The 21,316-nt window shown below is 42.9% G+C and overlaps 1 long non-coding RNA gene across 1 annotated transcript; it reads left to right on the forward strand.

Annotated features, from left to right (window-relative positions):
- Positions 1-1,537: 1,537 nt before the first annotated feature.
- On the forward strand, positions 1,538-20,406 carry LOC146763305 (uncharacterized). The gene is made up of 3 exons (XR_014952530.1): positions 1,538-17,284; positions 18,749-18,853; positions 19,165-20,406. It is a non-coding gene; the product is annotated as an uncharacterized LOC146763305 (long non-coding RNA).
- Positions 20,407-21,316: the final 910 nt, after the last annotated feature.

Here is a 21,316-nt window from a genome sequence, read left to right on the forward strand (position 1 = left end):
TTTTAATACAGAATTCCTGAATGAAAGAGGTTCTTGGCCTTTTCCTGGGCTGTTGAATAATGTATGTGGGAGAAAGCAAATAGAAGCAGAGGGTCTCAGCTGCTGGAACAATGGGCTGAGCACAGAGCTGAGGGGGCACATTAGTTTATCATTGCCTTGTCAATCCTCATAGGCTGGGAATCGTGGGATAGCCTGGAAAGAAGCAGCTGCTGAACGTGTGGTAAACTGACCGGGGCACTTTGGAGAGACGACTGCATTTACACATCTGAAAACAAGATATTGATTTTCCCCACAAAGCTGGGCAGGAATAGCCATCCTGGAAAAAATATATCTGGATCGTGGCTCGTTTGCAAAACCCCGGTGCTTTCCTGGCTGTGCCCAGGGCCGGGAGCTTCCTCGTGATGGGGCTTGCAAATCTAAAAGTCTCTGCATAAACTTTGCTTTTCCTCCTCGTTGATTGACTGCCCTCCTAATCCTTTTAGTGATTCAGTACAAGTAAAATGTAAATGCAAGCGAGCTTTGTGAATGCTCACAAAAATATTTTCCCTCGATTAGTAGATTTCTCTTTTTTTTTTTTTTTTTTTTAAGTTACATATTCGCTTTTGTGGAAATATTTGACTGATCTTGAAGATACATTTGTATGATATCCCTGATATCAAAGCTCTGCCCTTTCCAATGGACGTGGGATTCACTTCTGAACACCAGTTTTGGTGTAGGACACGTCTTCAGGCAGAAGGGGATCTTTCAGAAGTGACACAAATAAGAAAGTGAAGCAATGCTTGACATGGGCAGAGTGGGATGATTAATTGTTTTAAACAAGGAAAGGTTTAAGGCAGAGATGAGCACACATTTCCTAGTGATTATTATTGAGTAAAATACTGATGTCTTGCTCTAGGCCCAGTTATCAGGATGCTTTTATGTGGCTTTATTGCCACATGTTAATGATTATTATTTTAGCTATCAGAAATCCTATTTATGACTCAGGATTTTCTCTGCTGGGTGCATACATTGAACATATTCACAATGTGAATCACAATGGGGGAAGACATTTCAATTGAAAAAAAGTGGCCTGTCAGAGGGGACTTATTTTTTGTCTGTGTAGATCTAATTGTGGATCCAGATTCACCACAGGAGTAATGAGCTGGTTTGTCCTTATCTCTGCAGCTTGACTGACACAGCAAACATGAAAAAACTCTGGGTTTTATGAGCTGCTCTTAACGATTTTGTCTGTCAAAAAGGAGCTGCCTCAGCACTTAGCTGGTGTCAACTTTGCATTTTAGCATCCACAGTATGTGTTGTAAAATAAAAGAGTATTTTGATACTGGATATCATCATCCATAGTCAAAAGGGCTCCCAAAAGCAGGACAAAATGAAGGCATGAACTTGTGCAGGGAATTTCCAGATTGTTACAAGGTTTTCCATCTCCACAAATACGGGAAATCAGATTCTCATTGCCTTCCAGTTTGGTATTGTGATGAGAAGAACTAGAACAGGATAAAAAGATTTTTCTGCACCTTTCTAAAGTCAAGGGATGTTTAACACCTTTAGTGTGGTTGGATTCCTCTATCAGTGAGCTGTATCACAAGGTATTACAAAATACAATCACTTCAAATCAGGGTTCTAAGTCTGCATCTCATAAATGCTCAGTTTTTCTGGTGTTCAAAGGAGCCAGATCCTCCTGCTGATTGTTATGAGAATTCAGTGATTTTAAAAACAGTTTCATTTGTTCATATCTGGGCTCAGCACTCTGGGTGCAGGCAAGTATTGTCTTTAATTATTTCTGAATAGGGGAATCAAGATAGATTTTGCTCTCAGATGTGATCAAGGTTAACCTATTAGGAATTCACAGATTGTGCTGTGTGATTTCCTGACATCTCTGGGCTCTGGTTTGAGCTGGGCCCTGTGAATACTCTCCTCAGGAATAACCACATCCAGAAAATGTGAGGGGAGACCCATTCTGTGATGGGAAACTCCTGACTAAGCAGCAATGAGAAAATGCTGAATGACATCAGCCAAATAACAAATTTATCACTTACTGGAACTTCACATTATATTTGCTTCAGAGATCTTCTTTTGAACAATAACAAGCTCAAAGTGCCCAATCTGTCATCCATTTCCCCATGACTTTAATTTTGCACTTGCTGAGCCAGAAAGGATCCTCTTAAACTGTGAAATAGAGGAAGGGTTGTTTCTTCTGTACATTAATATAATCCTACAAAACTTGAATTAATTACATGGGAAGAAAGTAGTAACAGAACAAATGAAGTCTTGATCAAAAAGGTGTTGTTTCATTGTCTTTCCTTGGTGAAATAAAGGCCAATAATTTATAAGCCAAGAAAGCATTGGGGGAGTTTTACTGAGCACTTTTAAAACCAGTCACAGACTGTAGATTCATTAAAATCCATTAAAATTCATGACTTATAGAGTGATGTGCCTGTCAGCTCGGCTCAGTCTCCATTCTGGTGACACAATCGTGCCACTTGTCCATGGGATAATCTTCTCAGCAACATGTCCCAGGTTGTATACATTTGAATTCCTTAAATTCAAAGCAAGAACTACCCCAGAAGTGAATATAATGAGGGAATATACAAATATCGACAAGTGTGGTTGTGGATTCCTGACAAATCTAAAAAATCCCAGTGAAAATGATGAGCTACAACACCCTCAAATAAAAAACCCTTGCAGAATTCCTTGTAGCTGCCACCTTACCCTTCTCCCAGGTGGACAAACACTTGGTTCCTCTCCTGCCCTTCCTCACTGAGCATGCCAAAACAGAATCACAGAATCACAGAATTACAGAATAATAAGGTTGGAAGAGACCTCCAAGATCATCAAGTCCAACTTATGCCCTCACACCACAACTAGACTATAGCACCAAGTGCTAAGTCCAGTCTTTTTTTAAACACATCCGGAGATGGTGATTCCATCACCTCCCTAGGAAGACAATTCCAGTATTTTATTATTCTTTCAGTGCAAATTTTTTTCCTAATATCCACCCTAAACCTTCCCTGACGTAGCTGAGGCTGTGTCCTCTTGTTCTGTCAGTGCTGCCCGGTGGAAGAGACCGACCCCACCTGTCTGCAACCTCCCTTCAGGAGCTGTAGAGAGCAATGAGGTCACCTCTGAGCCTCCTCTTCTCCAGGCTAAACAACCCCAACTCCCTCAAACGTTCCTCACAGGGTTTGTGTTCCAAGCCCCTCACCAGCCTCGTTGCCTCCTCTGGATGTGCTCAAGCATCTCAACGTCCTTCCTGAACTGAGGGGCCCAGAACTGGACACAGCACACAAGGTGTGGCCTCACCAGGGGAGGAATAACCTCCCTGCTCCTGCTGGTCACACAATTCCTAATGCAGGCCAGGATGCCATTGGCCTTCTTGGCCACTGAGGCACACTGCTGGCTCATATCCAACCGGCTGTTGACCGGCACCCCCAGGTCCCTTTCTGCCTGAAAATATTTTTTTCACATCTTAGCAAGAAGGATTTATTGTGACTAAACAAAATGTACAATGTTTCCCAAATGACAGAGTGTTTTCAAGACCCTCTGAAGTCTGCTGTTCTGGCTGTCCTGCCCCACTGCTGCCACTCAGTCTCCTTTCCCCTCTTCCCACTGCACCTCAGGGAATTTGGTGCCTCATTTTCCCCCAGACTGGATTGCCAAGCTCCTGCAGCATCCCTTGCTCGAGGCTGTTCCCATCCCACCCCAGCACCTTTCCCTATGACCAGGAATGTCCTTTCCTTGTTTTGGGTCACATTTCCCCTCTCCCAGTTTGCAAAGCATTCTGCAAAGTTAAACATCAATCTGCCCTCAGCTCCCAGCCCCAGGGAGGTGCCACCCTGCTCTGATCCTGCCTGGGCAACAAGGCCTCTATTACAAGAAGAATAGCAATATTAAAGTAATTTTCTCAAAACATTTTCTTCTGTGCGTGTGTGGTGTGGGGGAGAAGCAAGAAGGAATACCTGCATTTTCTTCCAGAGTAAATGCTTTTCAAATTACTCATTCTGCACAGCAGCTAAATGCCTTTCATATTCCCTCAAAATTTCCTCTTAAAAGAGAGGCTGATAAGTATTCTGCCATTTCAAAATATTTTTGGAATATATGAAAAGTTTTAATACAGAATAATTAGTCTTGCCCTGTTTCCACTGATGTTACAAAAAACATTTAGCTATTTTCCCAAACCAAGGATGCTTCATAGAATAAGGTTTTAGAAAATATAATGTGTTTTGTTTCAGAGGACAGAAATGAGATTAATCAGAGCTATTTCTGTAGTGCTAAAAGTAGTTAAATGTAACTTTAAACAGTGAGGGGGTACAGAAAGACTTTTGATATGCTCGTTCCTTCTTTCCCACAGTGTTTTGCACTGGCTACAGTCTTTAACATAATTTTTTTTAATACAACTGGCACAAGATAATCCTATCTTTGAAACTGTTGGTGCAAGTGCAGGGAGTGAAATATTTGCTTGAGAATCTGAGTTGAGTATTTTTATCTTTTAGTAAAAAGTTTGTGTCAAATGTGTTGCTTCTATGCCCTTCCTGCTGTGTTAAGCTACAGGGAGAAGAAACCTGGCATCTTCTGCTCCTCCTCTGTTGGAACTCAAAATGTCCCTCAGACATTTGTGGAGGTTCCAGGCCCAGGTCAGAAGCATTTGAGACCCTGGCAGGTGGCTGGAAACAGCTGTGATTTTGGGTTTGAGCCATGGAATGATTTACCAACCTTGCAGGTAGAACAAGAAGTCACAAGAGTTTAGATATTATAGTAGATGTAGTCACAAAGTAGAGGAAAGAATTTTTTAGTGTTGTACAGGGGGGTTTTAGCACCTGTACAGGGGGTTTCTGTTTTGTACATGGGAGTCAGAGGTTTTAAGATGGAGGAATGTAGGCCGGTCCTGTTCCTCCTCTTCCTTCTTCCTCACCTCCATGCTCTTGGTGGTGTTGGCACTCCCAGATTGGTTAAGAGCAGAAAAACACATTTAATATAGGTAATAGGCATTGGGGAAAACTGTAACCATGTAACACGTAATGTACCATATAAAAGATAGAAAAGCACCATTTAATATAGGCAATAGGCATTGGGAAAAACTGTAACCATGTAACACGTAATGTACCATATAAAAGACAGCAGCAGCCCTGGGCGGGGAGAGAAGAAGCAGTCGGGGTCAGAGAGGATGTCAGGGTGTGTGTGTGCCTCTGCCTGAGCTGTGAGCAAACCACAGCAGCCCCAGGAGAAAATCTTTTAGATAACTTGCAATAAACTGCCTTGAGACTGCTGAGCCTTTCTTTGGAAGCTCGGGTTGGGGGAGAGACTTTTCCACCACATGGAGCCACCCTGACCCAGGATGGTCTTCGACACTCCTCTCCCTGAGTCCTGGCTCTAAACCAGTGATCTCCTTAACCTGGACCCTTTTATCTGCTCACACATGAGGTTTGGTCAGAAGTTAAACTCTTCCAACTGGCTCACTGTGGTTTATCACCTTTTATAGTCCAGAGAAGATGTCCCAGGCAGTGCAGTGTCACAGAGCAGCCCTTTGCTACCAGAGATGCTGTGGGCTTGGTTGTTTTCAGTACACTGCATTTTCTTACTGTTCCACCATGAGTTCATTGAGCAGCTGGTGATTTTCACTCCTTTCCTGGAGAAGTTTCATTCCCTTTTGAGCAGTTGCAGGATGCTGGCTGTGGAAACAGGACTGTCTTCCACTCTTGGAAAAGTTACCTCAGGCTGGGAGGGTGAGAGGGGCATTTGTGAGTGCTGTCCCTCTGCATTCAGAGTAGTAAATGTGTTACTTTTCCCTTGGACTTAAAATGAAGCTGGTGAAATATAAATCGAGTTTAATGTCATCTGATGGAGCAGGATCTGTATATCTCTGGGATATCTGCCAGTGCATCTTGTTGCCACACCTGAGGGCTTCCAGGTTTCATCTCAGCAAAGCATTCATCAAATTCACCAATTCTTTTCATGCAGGATCAAGTATCTGCAGATGTGGCCGAGCAGTGGCTGCAGGTCCTCTCTGCACTCAGACAGGCCCACAGGGAAGAGGCTTCTTGACCTCACCTGTGGGGTGGGAGTTAAGAAATACAAATACATTTTCAAGTAATCTGGAAATACCTCTGTTAAATTATGCCCTTTTTGCTAGTTATTTTCCTGCATGAGTCAGGCTCAAATCACAGGCAGCTGCAGTTGGAGGTAATCAAGGGTAACTTTCTGTCAAACCTTGCTGGCACTGCTGCAGCACATGCAGCCAGCAATCAGCCTGTTCTCCTAAACCCCAGCATTGTCACTCTGTCAGGGACAAACACATCATTGGAAGCACTCACTGCAGCTTTTCCTTTATAGGAAAGTCAAACAACTGCTCTGATGTGTGAGACCTTTATACAGGTGCCCATACAAAAGTTCACAGCAGCTTATCTATTTAAATAGATGACATCCCCCAGCAAAATAATGCAGAGTGCTGCAGAGGCTGTGTGTGCAAAAGGTCTCTGTGGTCATTTGGCCAGTGAAAATTTATGTGCTTGGCATGTATTTAGTGTCATCTGTCTTCAGATAAGTCGGGACATCTGTAAGATAAGATTCATGCAGGAACATTGTCTTCCTCCGTTCTCCAAAGATCTTAAGAGGTTTTTAAGGTCTGTTTGACTTTGCTTAGTATAATGTTGTAATGGGAAGTGACTTCTTCTACCTCCACAGCACCAGGAAACTTGTGTCCCTTCTGGTGGGCAGGGGACTAAATCACAAAGTTCATCTGGAGGCTCAGCCTTGGCTTCAGGCAGCCCTGCTCTGGTGTTGGTGCCACTCGCAGGTAAGGACTAACAGAACTCTCCAGGTAAGCCTTTCATCATTTTATTGTGCACAATCCAGGGCCTGCACAACCATTTCTGATGTCCTTGGGGAGAATCAGCCTCCTGCAGTGCTCCTGCAGCACAGAGCTGCTCTGCTGAGCACTGCACACGGTCAGTGTGGGACGCCCAGAATGGGACCTGTGCTCTGGCCTAAAAGAGGATTTATTAATGCATTCCTATGCATTAAAGTATTAATGCATCTCGACTTCTCCTGGCCAAAAAGTATAGTCTGATATGGCAGTATAAGAGCAGAGGTGAAAGGAAAACCCAGTCCCTATGGGGGAAGGAATTTGTACATTGACAAAGCAAAGAAAATCTCAAAAATACAAATGTTTCATGTTGTTTATTGCTTTACTGATTGCTAAACTATGGAAAAAAAATTTAGAGGTCACTCCAGTTTCCCCAGTTAACCTTTAGATGGCCTAAAATGCTAACATTTTCAATTTAATCCATGAAATAAATGCAAAGTGAAAATATTAAATTAATGGGGAAAAAAAGAGTTTAAAGCTAATGGTGGGTAACTTCTATGTAAGCTCATCTTCTGAAGGATCTCTTTATCCCAGACCTCCTTACATTTTTTAAACTCACAGCCTAAAGCATATTTTCTTTTCCCAGCACTGCTAGAATTCAAGCTGCATCTTTAACTGGTTTAATGGAGCCACAAAGCATTACATTAGACAGCTTTTTCCTAGTTCACAGGGGTCATATTGACATGTAACTCGTGGCATTTCCTTGTTTCCAAGATAAGATAAAACAAAAAGGAAGTGTTCAGTTCCAGGTGAGTGGGAGAGGGCACAAGAAATGGGAAGAAGATAAGAGTGTTTGATGCAGGTGGGAATTTATCATGCAGGGTCTTTTTCCTCTCAGGTTGCAGTTGCAGAGGAGGCTGCCTGCTCACAGCACCTCAGTCCTGCCTCAGGAATGCAAGCAAATAAAGGAATGATCCAGCAGGGGAATGAACTGTTGACCAGTCACTGCCTCCTTTCAAATCTCATAAAGCTGCAGCAGGTTTTACTTGAGATGCCTCAATGCTGGGATAACTCCTGGGCTCCTCTCATGTCAGAATAGCAAATTAAATGCAAGTAGAAGCTTTGAGTGTGTGGTTTTCAATCCTGTCCTCCCAGCAGAGCCCAATAAATTCCACAGCTATAAAAAACTGGATTGGATTTTATCAACGAAATGCAACTTCTTTTCAGCAAAGAGATTTATAAATTTTCACATCTTCTCAGTGAAGAGTTTTCTGTTCTCTTCTACACCAGTGCAACCTTGACTGGCAGTGATGGCAGTGCAGTGTTTTTGCTGCTGTCTGTGGGAATCCAGGGCTTCCCTCTGGCTGCCCTGGCAGGTCTGGGACCCTGGCAGGGGTCAGGAACCCCCCTGGACAGAGCCCCCAGAGACACTGGCTGTGATCTCTGTCCATGGAAAAGAGTTTTCAATCTTACAGGATCAATTACAAGCTCTGAGTGTTTGATATAAGGAATAATTAAGTGTGGCACAGGTGCAAAAGTAAAATTTTAGGATTCTAGATGAGGGGTCCAAAGGGGACAAGATGGAGGAAATTGGGTGTGCCTTGTCCTTTTTCTCCTTCTTCATGCCCTCCATGTCTCACTGTGGTGTTGGCATTTTTCTGTTGGTTCAGGCTGGGGACACACTGTCCAACATAGGTGACAGATATTGGCACGTTATTGTAAATCCAGCCCAGGGAGTTTCTGGTATTTAATGTTTGTCACATCCCACTGAGGGCAGAGCCCCACACGCTGCCCTGCAGGACAGAGCTGGGCAGGGCAGCAGAACATGTGAGAGATAAACAGAATAAACAACCTTGAAACCAGCACAGACCAATTATGGCTTCTGCTTTGGCAGGGGGCTGACAGACAGAGACTTTCTACAATCTCAGAATCATCAATAGCTCAGATTCCTACAGCTGTCCTTGCTGAGTGCAGCTGATCAATAGCACAAGGCTGCCAGATCCCCTGGTTCCAGATTCCCCTTCCCACTGGGAACATCTGCTCTGAGCCTTTTGTGCAGCTCTTGTAGAGGTGAGGATGTTCTCTCAGTATTTTTCTTAGGATTTTCATAGCATTTATTGGACACCAGGAGGAATTTCTTCACAGAAAGGGCTGTTAAACTTTGGGAGGGGCAGCCCAGGGAAGTCTGGGCTCCCAGTCCCTGGAGGTGCCCAAGGAGCAGCTGGATGTGCACTCAGTGCTCGGGGCTGGGTGACAAAGGGGGTGACTGCTCACAGGTTGAGCTTGATGATCTTGAAGGTCTGTGCCAACCCAAATTATTCTGTTATTCTGTGTTTTTTTGCCAACTTGTGGCTGTAAGGGACAAACTGAAGTTCATGACCAATAGCATTGCACATAGATTGTACTAATAGTGGGGGTTTTGTACAGTTATCTTGAATATGAGCATTATTTTTTCTTCCAGACTTGGGGCCCACTCTTCAGTGGATGCCTTGGATTTGAAAGGCAGTGGGACAATTGTGGGCATCAAACTTAACTTCCTGAATGGCCTGAGCAGTGCACTCCCTGTTGAACTGCTGCTGCAAGGTCGCTATGTCAGTAGAATATTATCTTTAAAAATGCCTTTACTCATTCATGTGCCTTTTCTCTTGACCCTTGGATTCTCTGGGATCATTTTTGTATGGTAAATGTCAGATTCCAGGAGCAGTAGCACCAGTTCTGGATGTGAGGGTAAAGCTCCTGCTGTTCTGTAGGTTCTGCTGCTTGTGTGCCCCAAGCTCACACTGGCCCCTTGCTCCTTTATTGTGCAGGACACTAATTTTTATCCACAACCTCACAGGGTTTTTTTTCCAAAGCTTTCAGACCCCCAGACAGATTCCTCAGCCTGCTATTGTGGCCTGCATTCTTCATTTCCAGGTTTGTATTTTACATTTGGCTCTACTGAGATGTGGATTTGCTCATATTTGTGCATAATTTACCAAACCATCCAACTCACCTTGTATTGCTGGTCCAGTCTTTTTTAGTTAACATTCCCCTACTCTCTGTTCTTTACCAGTGATGTTTTTATGTTCGCTTTTTTCCCTGAGTCATTGATAGAAATATGAAGTAGCAGAGAACAGACCTTTAGGGACTGCACTTGAACCTGCTGCTAAACATGATTTCTATTTAGTTGCATGTGGAAATGCATTATTTAACCACATTTAATCCACACAACTGACACAATTTTAGTGTTTATTTGTCTGGTTTATCAATCAAGATGTCACCAATAAACATCACAGACATACAAACACTTGTCATCAACAGCTAGCCATAGGACTGTTGGTTCTGAGTTGGTCTGACAGTGTAAGTGGTAGACAAACCTTTGCTGCTCAGCTTTGGGCTGATGCCTTCCTTGTTTTTCTGTCTGTCTTTAGCTGGGAATGTGTTGTTTGATTCTTCTGGGAGTGTTTCCTCCTTGTTTTTTAAGACACCTCCTGATTTCATATTTCCAGATGTAGCTAATGAAACTAAAAATAATATCATTGCAACCAAAAACAAAAATCCATTTTCTTTATTGATGGATTTTTAAATAAGTAAAACAGCTCAAATGAAGATTATACAAATAAACAGTATGTGGTTTGGGGCTTGTTTGGGAGCTAATCATGATGCAAAGCAAGAAAATAATACTACTTTATGATATGCTAACAGTAATGTTGAAATGTGTTAATGACTATGAGCAAACCACTTGCATTAGTGTAATGCAGCACAATCATTTCTGTGATGTTAGGTTGTATCTAAGTAGGTGTCTGGAGCAGCCTTTGTTCAAGAAAGCAGAAATCTGTGAGGAATAATACCATGTGTATACTGCCAGAATAGAATGAGCAGTAAATTACCTTCAAAATCTGATGGGAGAAGTTTCTGCTTAAGAATTACATCTCAGAGCAGCTCTGTCTCATCAGTGTACTCAAATAAATGGGGGGAATAACCCCAATGTGGCCTGCTCCCAGATTTTTCATTGTCCAATTAATATTTTACTAAACCATCATATTTAGTCAAAAATAATGCTTTGGTAAAAGCCTGGTGAGTTGTTTTGCCATGAACTGCCTGCTGCTGTTTCAGTTATAGAGCTTCAGTAGCTGCAGATGCAGATGAGCATTGCCAGTAACTCCTCAACAGCAAATGCAATCTATCACCTGTATACTCAGTTCTGTAAGCTGGAAAACTGGATAAATGATACAAACAAACAACCTGCTCTATTTGTTCTATGGGAATTGTAAGCAAAATATTTATATTTTAAAATCCATATATAACATATAAAAATATATATAACATACAAAATTATATATATCTATATATACTTTTAATAATTATAGATATAATATATATACAATACAAATATATAATAACAACAATATTATAATTATATTATGACATATAATATAAGAATATATAACATAGTTTTAATATTTACATATAAGATATACTTTATATATAATACATTGTTATAATTTTATATGTATTTGAAATATAAATATATATATATTTATATTTAAAAATTATAGAAAAATGAAGAATTTACTGAAAACAGTTTTTACAATGGATGTTGAGCCAAGTCAAATATTCACTTCTGGAAAGGCAGTGCTGATTTTTTCCCGTGGAGTGGATGGTGGCCCTGTGGTGGCACACGAGGTGCCCTTGGCTCTGAGCAGGAAGGGTTAAGCTTTTTGGGAAGTGCATGGTTTGGAGGCTCCCAGCTGTGCTCATGGAGGTGCAGCAGCCACCAAGTCACCTCATCAGATGTCACTGACACTACTGGACGTGACAAATAACCCAGGAAAGTGCAGCAGGACAAAACCACATTTTCCTGAAAATCTCTGCTTGAAGTGGCTGCGTTTGCCCAGTTCTGTTTTCCACCCTGTGCTGGACAGTGGGCAGGGGGAGGGAGAGCACATGGAAAGTTTCCTGATGTAGAAAAAACACAAGTGCTGTGGTGTGGGCACAATAAAACTCGGGCAGAGTGGTTTTTGCAGCCTTTCCACCCTTGGGAAGATGATTTCTGTCTGGGTGTGAGGAGCTGAGGGCACATCAAGGAATGCTTTTGGGATGTAAGAACAAACACACATCGCACACAGGAGGGCTTCAGACAGGAGCCACAAAAGAAATCACACACCTGTGTAACTTTATCATACATGCTGGTGATTTCTTCTGTTTGATAGCACAGTTCTGGCCAAAAAAACCCTTGACAAATACAAACCCTGGGGTTTTGCACACCTAAAGAGAAGGGCTCCTCTTACAGCAGAGCTGTTCTCTTTACTTCTGGCTCAGCGCCGTGCTCAGGACATGAGACCCAACATTTTCACAGGCATTTCAAAGTTATTCTCAGGATGAACCCCAGCCTTCTTCCACTGCTGCTTTGCCTGAACATCCACACACAAGGATTGCAGCAGAAAAACCCCTTGTAAATCCTGATACACCTGCTTGGAGTAGGGATGTGTTTCACTTTCCTTGGAGTTCTCTATAATTAGAAATATCCAACAAGTTTATGCAGAGAAGAGCTCAGCTGCAGCTTGGTTTTGCAAGGCTATTTTATCTTTTTTTTTTTTTTTAATTTTTTAAAATAATTGGTGGTTTTATTTAAAATTTGACTAATATATGTCATTTGGACATTATGACAGTCCTGTAGGAGAAATGATTGAAAGAGATCTGTGAGAATTCAAGCAAGGTAAGACATAATAGTAAAAAATAGCTGAAGCATATTCCAGTCCTAAGAAAATTATCCCATAATTAAGTTCTCCATGTTTTTCTCTTTAGCCATCTTATTCTTTGTAGCCTTTTCTCATTCTTTCTCAGTGCAGTTAAGCAGACAACAACTTATATGCAGGAAAATATAAAGATCTAATGTGTATATATACATACAGTGGTATAAAGTTCAGGTTTTTACAGCAAGGCAATGAGAAATCAACATTCAAAAAAATGAAGGCATTTGCTTTTTTTTTTTGTTGCATGAATGTCGATTTAGGAATTTTATTGTTGGTTGAGTTGGTTTTTGTGCCATGCAACAACCAGATCCCTGCTATGATAAAGTGGCTTCTCAAGAAGCAAGAAACTGAGGTATCACCTTTCAAGAAGCTGGCTGCCTTTTCTTTTACTTCTGCTGTATTTATCCCCTAAGATTCTTGCCAAGCCCAGGAGGAGAAGCAGCTGTTTAAAATTAGAACAGTACACATGTTAACAAGTGCCTGTACATCTCCTAGCAGAGGCAGGGGAATACACTGGAAAATAACAGGCTTTTAAAGCTGCTTTAGCTGCACTGAAAACTGATGGTATCTGGGAGCTTCAGGGTGCAAGGTGTGACCTGTTTTCCAGACAGGGCTCCTCACATTTTCTGTAACCAGCCAGGGAGCTGGGCAAACAGGGAATAGGCAAAATGGGCAGAACATCCCTGGTTTTTGGGTAGGTATTGGCACAAAGCATTCTGCTCTAGAGGAGCTTCTGTGCTGGAAGCGTTGTTCCCATGCAGAGTGTAACATTGGGAACCTTCAGTTTCCTACACAGAGGAGTTTTTATACTCAACCAAGCACAAGTGAGTGTGCTGAGCTGGTGTTTGTGTCAGTCTCTCCTCACTGGTAGTGAGTGACAACGTAGGAGGAAACAATCTCAAGTTGTGCCAGGGAAGGTTTAAGTTGAAAATTAGGGAAAATTTCTTTGTGGGAAGGGTTGAACAGGGGGTTCAGTGGAGTCACCATCCCTGGCAGTGTTCACAGAACGTGTGGAGGTGGCTCCTGAGGACAGTGCTGCTGCTGGGCTGATGGTTGGACTTGGTGATCTCAGAGGTCTTTCCCAGGCTGAGCAATTCCAGGTTTCCACACCTGTGATCAGGAGCTCGCTGGGGGCAGCTTGCCAGTGCTCCTTAGTTTTGGGGTGATTTTGCACATCACTCACCCTTCCCCTTGCCCTGCCCCGGATGAGTTTGGACAGCTCCACATCCACATTTGATGCCCTTTCCTGGCTCCCAGGGTTGCTCGGAGCCTCCTGTCCCCGGGGACTGGAAACCTGAGCCTGTGAGCCTGCAGCTCCCTGGGGAGAGCAGCACATTAGCCTGGAATGATGACCTGGCCAGCGGTGCTTCCCCGGGGGCTCTCACAAGGTATGATTTCAAACCGGGATCACCTTCCCAGAGCCTCGGGTCTGAGTGGCAGCAACATCCCCTCTGTCTTTCTCTCCCGCTCTAATCCTTCTCTTCTCCTTTTCTTCTCCCCCTGCTCCCCTTTTCCCCTCTCAGCAGCTCTGTGTCTGGGTGAATAGCTGCATTCTTGGGCTAAATTGGTTACTGTTGGAATTCTGTAAACCCCATTCTTCCAAAAAACCACGGATTATTAAGGTTCTTAAATATAGGTACATTGCACTTCCCAAATGATGGTTAAGGGTCGATTTTGCATGTTTAAAAACTTCTTCCTCGAGTTTTCCAAGTGCACCTAAATAAAAATCAAACAAAACACTGTAAGGTGGAAGTAATAGAGTTTTTGGAAACCAATCTGTGAGAATCAATCTGTTTTGCTTTTGGTTAAATCACATGGAGATTAAGGCTTTATTTTAGACAAGTCCTTTGCTACCCCCAAGAAGCACTGTAGTATCAAAGAGTCTTTCCAAAGTGCCTTCGTTATGTTGCTTGTTACTCTGGCAAGAGGTTGCAGAAAAAATTAAGGTTAAATTTCCTGTTGCTCTCCCAGTTTCCTTTAAGTTCTGTCTTTTGTGTGTGATACAGTCATTAACACCTGAATGAACAAAGCTGTCTTGCAGAAGTACTTCTGAATATTTGAATCCCAGCTTAACAGGTTGAAGGAGGAAACTTAATTATTCTGTAAAGTACAGAAAAAGAATTATTTCTGTTCTAAAAAAAATATAGATGTTTCTGAAACAATTTGTATATATAAACCTTTTTTCAGAGGGGATTGTTTAATTCCTGTTTACAAGTGTTTGGCTTTTGTAACTATGGTTTTGCTATAAGTTTCCCTCCTTCCCCCCCTCCCCATTTTCCCATTAGAAAGCCATGTTGCAACCTATTTGTTCAAACAAGGATGTTTCCTCTCAATAAATCATCAGATGAGCTATTGGCTTCATAATCTTTACTTAAACCCAAAAATATCCACATGGGTGCACAGCATTTGGCTAATTAATTTCTGATAATTTGCAGTGTTCACAGCCAGCTGCCAGGGGCTCCTGTGAGTGTTAATCTGTTAGCCATGGGGAAATGATTGGAGATTTGCTCCTGCTGGTTGCCAGATAAATTCTTCCTATGACAATGTCACTAGGTTAATTAATTCAATTAATGACTCCCAGTGCAATGTTTTTCTTTGTCTCTTTCATTTGCCACAGGCTGCTGAACAGGTACTCCCAGGGATGTATTCTGAAGTTGTGTCACAGATAAGGAATTATGTAGCATTTGCATGTCTAGTTCTGAAGTGTCTTCATTTTTTAAATGAAGTTCAGTAGCAGTTAATTCCACCAGAAATTAGATTGTTTTCTGATTTTTTCTTAAATTTAACCAATCAATTACTCATCACCTTATTTTCAGGTACAATCATGAGTTTAGGTAACTTTACTGTTAGATAATTTTTACTCACTGTGTAAGTTTGCTCTACAGATGCCACAAACTAAAAATTTGCTTTCACCCTTGAAAAGAGGAACTTCCAAGCTGGATCAGCCCTCAGGTATATCTGCCTTATCACGCCAAATCTTACAATAGATCTGTTCTCTGGTTTGGAGTTTAAGTAGAAAAATTCATCTTACATATAGTTGGTGTTTTTTTTACTAAGGAAAAAGTGAAAGATGCTTCCAAAAGGGACACATGGAAAGAATCTCAAAGGCAGCCTCAGAGACTGTCAAGGTTCTCTCTCCTGAATGCCACCTCATTTTGCTGGGCAGAACTAGGAGGGTTTGGAGAGAGCAGCCTTCTCTTTTTTAGATCAGCTCATCTAAAAACAGGACTAAAGCACAGAGCAAGCAGTGAAATGAGAATGAAAGCAAATTTTTCTTCTCAAGCTTCAGCTAAGGAGCAAAGCAGGGGCATCATGACCCCACCCCAGTCATGGTCCCTGTGGATCTGGCTGTGCACCAGCATTCCTGGGGCTTCCTGCAGACCCCTGTGGATTTACATTTTAAATTGATATTTCTACTGAGATCACCCTGTATTTTCTCTACTGTGTTTCCCATTCATGGCTTTGTTTTTATTCCTTTTCTTGAATATGAGGTGGAAACATGTTTGAATGTAAATTCTGCATTTGGAAAAGAACTGAAACAAGCTGTAAATCCAAATTCCACCACTGAGGTTCTGCCCTGGCAGCTGTTTCAGGTTAGCCCCCATTTGGGGTGTGACTAAGTCACTCTTAGAATACTTTTAATCATTTGGATGATTAAAACTGGTTTAAACCCAGTGAAGAAGGCTCTAAAAGGCTTCCAGCAAAAGCTGTGTCTTGCTCTGGAGCATCACAGCAACCTGGAGGAAAAATGCAGTGAGGAAGATGTTGAGCTGTTAGGAAATCCGTGCTGGCTCTTGGCACCCCCCAAAAGCTGAGGAGCAGCTCACAGCTGCTCCATTGCCCTGCAGGGGAATAGCTGGCTGGCACTTGGGGCTGTATTTTCAGACCCTCAGCAGGGCTTTTCTCCTGTGCCATGTTCACCCCCCTGAACTGTGGATTCCAGGCTCAGGCCAGCTGAGGTGAGCTGTCCCTGCTGGTTTGGGGGTGTCTGCTCTCCCCAGAGCAGGTGCACAGCCCTGAGCAGCCCACGCAGGAGGGGAGGGAAGGGACACCTCACGTTCACTGCTGAGCCTTAAACAAAGCCTGCCCTGGAGTTTATGGCATCTTCTGACACTTGTCATCTCATGAAAAGCCTATTATCCCCCCGAGGGGGAAATCACCACGTGCTTTTTTCAAAATCCAAGCCAAACATATAGTTTTTAAACAGAGCCACTCTGGTGGCTGGTGTCAGGGCCCTTCAGCAGGAGCAGCTGCCCAGGAGCAGCACTGCACTGGAGCTGCAATTTCCCTGCAGTAAAGGCTGCCCTTTGTCTCTGCAGGGAGTGATGGAAACCAGGATATGCAAATTCGGGCAATGGATCCTAATTATGAGCAGCAGGTGTCTGTGCAAGAGAGCTCAGGTGAGGGGGCACCAGCTCCCTGCCTTGCTCCTTGTTGTACAAAGGGAGGGCTGGGAAGTTCCAATTAATTATCCACGTTAATGAGCTCGGCAACCCGAGTGAAAGGAAGGGCCTTGTCTGCTGCTCCAATTTGGTTTTCTCCACAAACAGTAGTTGAAAAACCAGTGATGCAGCTCAGCCTCTGAAGAGCATCACGAGACAGCAGCAGGGATGAAATTACCGAGATGAACCACAAAAAATCAATTTATGGGAGTGCAGACTATGATGGATCATCCTGCTGGAGAAATTAATTGTGTGAGGAACGTTTCTTCAGGATGTCTTGACCAGAGGAGCACCTTCCCTGTGTGTTGGTAAACATAAACCTTTGTGAAATAACTCTGTTTAGTTTTTACTTATTTAAAAATGGGTAATTATTATGATTATTTTTAAATTTTTGTCAGCATACCACTAATCACACTGCAAGCATTAACATCAGATAAGTTTGGGGCATAATTCATGGTTAAAAAAACATGTAGATTAGTGTTGGGCTGTTGTGTCTCTACCTCATCTCTGACAGGCACAAGTAAGGGAGGGCACACAGGAACGGTGTCTCCAGACCAGATAAAATCCACAATTTGTCCAGCCTGAACCCGTATCTGAGTGGTTAATTCAGTATCTGTGTCCATTCAATGATGACTTTTGTACCAAGGATGTAAATATTGTACCATTTATTGAAGAATAAACCATTAATTTTCCTTTTTGTTCAAGTTACTAATCTGTTTTGTAAGGAAATGAATAAAAGCCAAGTTAGACACTGTGCTTTCAGCTGATTTAAGGTCATGCTGCTGTGTGAAAGAGAGAAGCTCAGCACCTGGCTGTGTGATGCTGCCCTGGCTTTGACACATGTGAGGCTCTGTACTGAGTCCATTCAGCTTGCTGACCAACAGAAAACGAACCCAGAAAAAAAGAGTGGCTGAAATCTTCTTTCTTCCTCCCTTGGTGTGAAACCATGCCTTTTTCCCCCACCAGACACCATCCCTTTTCCCCCCATTATTTTCGTTCAAGTAGGGAAGTTTAAGTAGTAACAGAAAGGAGCCCCACGTGTGGACAGTAGGGAATAGTCTGGAAAATATATTTTAATTGAGTGTGGTATTTTTGGGTGGAGACCTTGGGCCATTTCTGGCATAACCCAATGATTTTTATTACACAGCTCTTGGACTGGAGCAGGTTCTGTTTGCAGCCTTTCAGTCACTCCTTTCCCCAAACTTCTTTTGGTTTTCTTTTTTCCTGCTGCCCCCTCCAACCGTGGCGATATCTAAGCAGACATCTGGGCCCCGATTATGCACACCTTGTGTGGCCCCCGGGGCTGGTGCAAAGTGGGTGTTAAACAGCATCATTCTTATGTGGCAGCGGTTTACACCCCTGGGTAAATGATTACCTGAGCTCCAGAGAAATGAACCGGCAGCCTCAGTGCACCACAGGGCAGTTCTGCCACGAATTTGGAGCCCTGAAGTTTGAAGGAATCGAATCCTTCCTTCCTTTGGAAAACAAAAGCAAACCCAAAAGAAATAAAAAATCTCTACCCGCCGTCACCATGTGGAGGAAAGGCATTTGGCTGGCTTACAGCAGGATAGCTGAATGGGTGAGCTCACACGGGAAACAGTCTATACAAACAAATAATTATTAAAAAACCCCACTTTACTCCTCTAGCCCTGCTGCTTCTTGCACAGCAATAACCCCTGATTTGTTTTTTAGCAGGAAACTTTGGGATATGGGTGCAAGTTTAAAACTGTGCAAAATGCATCCTATGCATTTGTAATTCTTTCCACGGCCAGGAATATTTCTGAATGAGAACCGAAGCACCTCTGCTTATTTGGAGGAAAGGCAGGACAAAACATTTCAGGCCACTTTAAAGGGGATAAAGGGATGAAGGCTTCAAGGTAGGATCATCTGTTTATTTACACCCATTGTCTCCTTGTTTCCCACACGAATATATTCTGTGTTTAAAATGTATAAAGCTGGGCGAGCCCTTCTCACGCTGTTCTCAGTAAAATATTGCTCACCGCATCTCTCCGAGGGGCTGCTGACAAATAGGCTCTTGTTGTCCAGCTCTGCCTCTGCCGAGGTTAATGATTGAGTGGTTCAGGAGGTTAATTCCTGGAGATAGTGTTGTCTTTGCCTTGAACAGATGTTGGTGGGGCTTTAATGCGGTTATCAAACTCTGCTGCCCTTCATGCTTCGCTCCGTGCAGCCCTGGGCATTGTTCCCCTGCATTCCTGGCCCCCTCTATGGAGATGCAGCAGAGCCATCGCCTGGGGCTGCCCCCGGGGCCAGCTGCCCGTGCCCGGAGCTGCCAACGAACTGAGAACAGCAACATCTGGAAATATTCGGCAGCGCGGAGAGGTGCAGAGTACCTGCAGGGCCACAGCTGGAAAGCCACTCGCAGCTTCTACATCAGCCCCACAGGGCAGAGCTTCACCCCAACATCTGCCCCTCCTCTTCCTCCTCAGCATCCTCGCCAGAAATGAATTCCAAGGGTGCCTGAAGTGTTCTGTGCTGTAACCAGCAGCTTCAGCAGCCTGGAAAACCCCCCGGGCTTGGACCAGTGTTTGCAGCCTGCCTCATAACCAGCCAGCAGCAGTTAAAAAAAAATAATTAAAAAACCCAACCAAACAAAGAACCCCCAAACGAACAAAAAGAAAACACAAAATCCAACCAACTAAAAAACAGTCAAACAAAAAAAACCCCAAAAAAACAAAACAAAAGAAAAAAAAAACACACACACAAAAAAACCCCACAAAAAATCCCCCCCCCAAAAAAAAACCCAAAAAAACCCCAAAAAACCCAAACAAACAAACAAACACCCCACCAAAAAAAAAAAAAAAAAACCAACAAAAAACCACCAAAAAACCCCCACAAAAAATCCCCCCCCCCAAAAATAAACAAAACCCAAAAAACCCCAAAATAAACAAACAACCCAAACCCAAAAAACCCACCAAAAACAAAACCCCAAACCCCAAAACTTTATGATTTCTCTAAACAGACCTTGAAGGGGTTGATTTTAGGCTGGCCTCAAGCTGAGGTTGGTTATATTTGAATGTCTGCCAATGCCATAAATGAAACATCATCTTGGATTTTACCTGTTTGTCATTATTTGTGAAATTGCTTCCTGTCCTCTTCCTACACAGCTCCAGACCTGCTGGCAGGAATCCTGTTGGAGTTAAAAGCATCTTACCTCACTCAATCTGAATATGATAATCATTTTAATTATTGCACTGCTTCTCTTGTTATGTGCATTTTGGTATCACTAACTGACAAATTGTATCTAGATCAAGTACAGTATAAAGGGCTGGATTTTGATTTGGGAAGAATACTGATAATTTGGAGGAGTTAACTGGTTTATGGAATCCCAAGAATCATGTTTTTCTATAATATGGAGATTTGAAAAAAGTAATTTACAGCTTCAAAGAGAAGCAGAGTCCTGTGACTAAAATACACATTGGTGTTTTAAATAAGAAGATGCAAAAAAACAAAACCCCAAACTTTATGATTTCTATAAATAGTCTTAGAAATTATTAATTTGAGGCTGGTCTCATGCTGAGATTGGTTATCTTTGAACGTCAATCCTTCTGATGCCATAAGTGAAACATCATCTTAGGCTTTACCAGTTTGTCATTATTTGTGACACTGTAAATGGAGAGGAATTGTGGCCTTTTGCTTTTGTTTCATTCCAAGCTGGGATGAAACTCATTGTTGGCCTGTCATTGATTAGAAACTCCTTCCCAGCCTGTCTTTCCTTTCTCTCCCTTCCAGCTGAGGATCTTGCTCTCTCTGCTGATGCCTTAAGGAGCTGGAGCAGAGCTAGATGGGGATAAAGGGAATAAAGAGATTTATTGAAGAGCCTTCAGAGGCCACACCCTGGCAGGAGCAGAGCCACAGCCGTGGCTCTGCCTGGATGGCCCCAAGGTGGAAGCAGAAGAGGGCTTGGTCACGAGATCTCTCATTTTTATAAGTTCTGCTCCATTTGCAGATTGGAGTTCATTGTCCAGTTACAGCTCCAGCCCATGAAGTCCCATCCTGATTGTTTTTCTCTTCAGTCTATGTTATTTATACTCTTGGGCCTGAGATTTGGATAATTTGTCCTTGGTCCCAGCTGGAGAAGGAATTGTTTTGTCTCCCTGCTCTGTGAAGAGAGCTCACCATCCCCTGATGTGAAACCCAGACCCATACCTTACTGTCCCAGATCCATGCACCAAAGCAGCACAGAATTGAAAAACAAAAAGAAAAAAATAAAAAGCTCAAACCCGTGGTATCACTGCCTTTGCTCCTTCCTGGGGGCTCACTCAGTGCTTGCTGTTGGTGCCACAGCAGACACAGCTCTGATTTAAAGTGGTGAGAGCAGG

This window comes from Lonchura striata, chromosome 4A (genome assembly GCF_050655825.1).
Source record: "Lonchura striata isolate lonStrDom1 chromosome 4A, ASM5065582v1, whole genome shotgun sequence".
NCBI lineage: Eukaryota > Metazoa > Chordata > Aves > Passeriformes > Estrildidae > Lonchura > Lonchura striata.